The sequence below is a fragment of the Crocuta crocuta genome, unplaced genomic scaffold (genome assembly GCF_008692635.1).
Source record: "Crocuta crocuta isolate KB4526 unplaced genomic scaffold, BGI_CrCroc_1.0 scaffold562, whole genome shotgun sequence".
Taxonomy (NCBI): domain Eukaryota; kingdom Metazoa; phylum Chordata; class Mammalia; order Carnivora; family Hyaenidae; genus Crocuta; species Crocuta crocuta.
In genome coordinates, this window is record NW_027531012.1 from 1,077,649 (window position 1) to 1,080,975 (window position 3,327).

A 3,327-nucleotide genomic window follows, 5' to 3' on the forward strand; every position below is an offset into this window, starting at 1 on the left:
GGACCATATAGCTTCCCTGAAGAATTCTATCAGACATTTAAATCAGATTTAATACCCATTCTTTTCAAGTTTATTCCAAAAAATAGAAATCGAAGGAAAACATCCGGACTCATTCTAAGAAGNAGGCTAGTTCAATATTCTCAACTCAATCAATGTGATACATCACATTAACAAAAGAAAAGATAAAAACCATATGATTCTGTCAATAGATGTAGAAAAAGCATTTGGCAAAATACAGCATCCCGTCTTAATAAAGTCCCTAAAGTCAGAATAGAAGGAACTTACTTAAACATCATAAAAGCCATTTATGAGAAGCCCTCAGCTAATATCATCCTCAATGGGGAAAAACTGAGAACTTTCCCACTGAAATCAGTAACACGACAGGGATGTCCACTCTCACCACTGTTGTTTAACATAGTGCTTGAAATCCTAGCATCAGCAGACAACAAAAGGGAAGAAAAGGCATCAGAATTGGCAAAGAAGAAGTCAAACTTTCACTTTTCGCAGACCACAGGATACTCTACACAGAAAACCTGACAGACTCCATCCGAAGCCTACTAGCTTCCATGAATTCAGCACAGTTGCAGGGTACAAAATCAATGTGCAGTAATCAGTTGCATTTTTATACACAAATAGTGAAGCAACAGAAAGAGAAATCAAGAAACTGATTCCATTCACAATTGCACAAAAAAACATAAAATACCTAGGAATAAATGTAACCAAAGATGTAAAAGATCTGTATGATGAAAACTGTAGAAAACTTATGAGGGAAATTGAATAAGACACAAAGAAATGGAAAAGCATTCTTTGCTCATAGGTCAGAAGAATAAATATTGTTAAAATGTCAATACTACCCAAAGCAATCTACACATTCAATGCAATCCCAATCAAAATTGCACCAGCATTCTTCTCAAAGCTATAACAAACAATCCTAAAATTTGTGTGGGGCCAGAAAAGACCCTGAATAGCCTGAGCAATCTTGAAAAAGAAAACCAAAGCTGGAGACATCGCCATCCTCGACTTCAAGTTATATTGCAAAGCTGTAATCATCAAGACAATATGGTACTGGCACAAAAATAGACACTCAGATCAATGGAACATATAGAGAGCCCAGAAATGGACCCACAAACATAGGGCCAACTTATCTTTGACAAAGCAAGAAAGAATATCCAGTGGAATAAAGACAGTCCCTTCAGCAAATGGTGCTGAGAAAACTGGACAGTGACATGCAAAAAGTAAACCTGGACCACTTTCTTACACCACATAAAAATAAACTCTAAATGGATAAAAGACCTAAATGTATGACAGGAAGCCATCAACATCCTAGAAGAGAAATCAGGCAACAACCTCTTTGACCTTGGCTGCAGCAGCTGCTTACTCAACATGTCTCCAGAGCCAAGGGAACCAAAACAGAAATGAACTATTGGGGTCTCATCAAAATAAAAATCTTCTTCACAGTGAATGAAACAATCAGCAAAACTAAAGGCAAACAACGAAATGGGAGAAGATATTTTCAAATGACCTATTAGTTAAAGGGTTAGTATCCAAAATCTATAAAGAACTTATCAAACTTAACACCCAAAAAACAAATAATGCAGTGAAGAAATGGGCAAAAGACATGAATAGACACTTCTCCAAGGAAGACATCCAGATAGCCAACTGACACATGAAAAAATGCTCAACATTACTCATTATTAGGGAAATACAAATCAAAACCACAATGAGATATCACCTCACACCTGTCAGAATGGCTAAAATTAACAACTCAGGCAATAACAGATGTTGGTGAGGATGTGGAGAAAAAGAATCTCTTTTGCACTGCTGGTAGGAATGCAAAGTGGTACAGCCACTCTGGAAAACAGTATGGAGGTTCCTCAAAAAAGTAAAAATTTCACTACTACTAAAAATTTATCCAAGAGATACAGGTGTGCTGTTTTGAAGGGGCTCATGCACCCCAATGTTTATAGCAGCACTATTGGCAATAGCCAAAGTATGGAAAGAGCTCAAATGTCTATTGACAGATGAATGGATAAAGATGTGGTATATATATATATATATACATACACATACATACGTATATATAAGTATATATATACGTATGTGTATGTATATATATATAAATATATATAATATATATACACACACACAATGGAGTATTAGTTGGTAATCAAAAAGAATGAAATCTTGCCTTTTGCAACTACGTGGATGGAACTAGAGAATATTATGCTAAACGAAGTTAGTCAGTCAGAGAAAGACTGACTTCACTCTTGTGAGGACTTTAAGATACAAAACAGATTAACATAAGAGAAGAGAAGCAAAAATAATATAAAAACAGGGAGGGGGACAAAACATAAAAGACTTAAATATAGAGAATAAACAGAGTGTTGCTGGAGGGGTTGTGGGAGGAGGGATGGACTAAATGGGCAAGGAGCATTAAGGAATTTAATCCTGAAATTATTATTGAACTATATGCTAACTAACTTGTATGTAAATTAAAAAATTAATTAAATGTGTAATAAAAAAATGAAAACTTGACTCATTTGATTACCTAAATATTAAAATCTCAAATGTGAAGAAAGAACACATGTACTTTTTTATAAAGACAGGCTTCTAATTTTTTTTTTCCTTGAGAGAGAAAGAGAAAGAGAGAGAGAGAGAGACACAGTGCGAGTTGGGGAGGGGCAGAGAGAGAAAGGGAAACACAGAATCTGAAGCAGGCTTCAGGCTCTGAACTGTCAACACAGAGCCTGATGAGGGGCTCAAATCCAGGATTTGTGAGATCAGGACCTGAGCCTATGTCGGCCGTGGCCGCTTAACCACTGAGCCACCCAGGCACCCCTTCTAACTTTTTAAATGTTCATTTATTTTTGAGAGGGGGGAGGAGCAGGGAGAGAGGGGACAGAGGTTCCAAAGCAGGTTCTATGCTGACAGCAGGAGCCTCACGCAGGGTTCAAACACACAATCATGACCTGAGCCAAAGTCAGACGCTTAACCAACTGAGCCACACATGTGCCCCAAGGTTTCTAGTTGAAGACGGAAAATCAGTCACATCTTAAGACCTTTGCTGCTCAAGACTGTCAAATTTCTGAAAGTAAAATATATAAAAACTATTCCATTATATTGCAAAACAAAAAAGGAATCCTCTCCTGGTCAGAAACTGAGGTATCCCAGCAAATGGAAAACAGGCGACATGGCAAATGATGTAAAAGGGGCATATTAATATTTATTAATCACTGAGGCTTTCCGACAATAAGCCAATGACAATGAAACATGAATATATTTTCTTCTGAAAGTGCTTTCGTAAAATAGTTTGCATTACTGAGAATT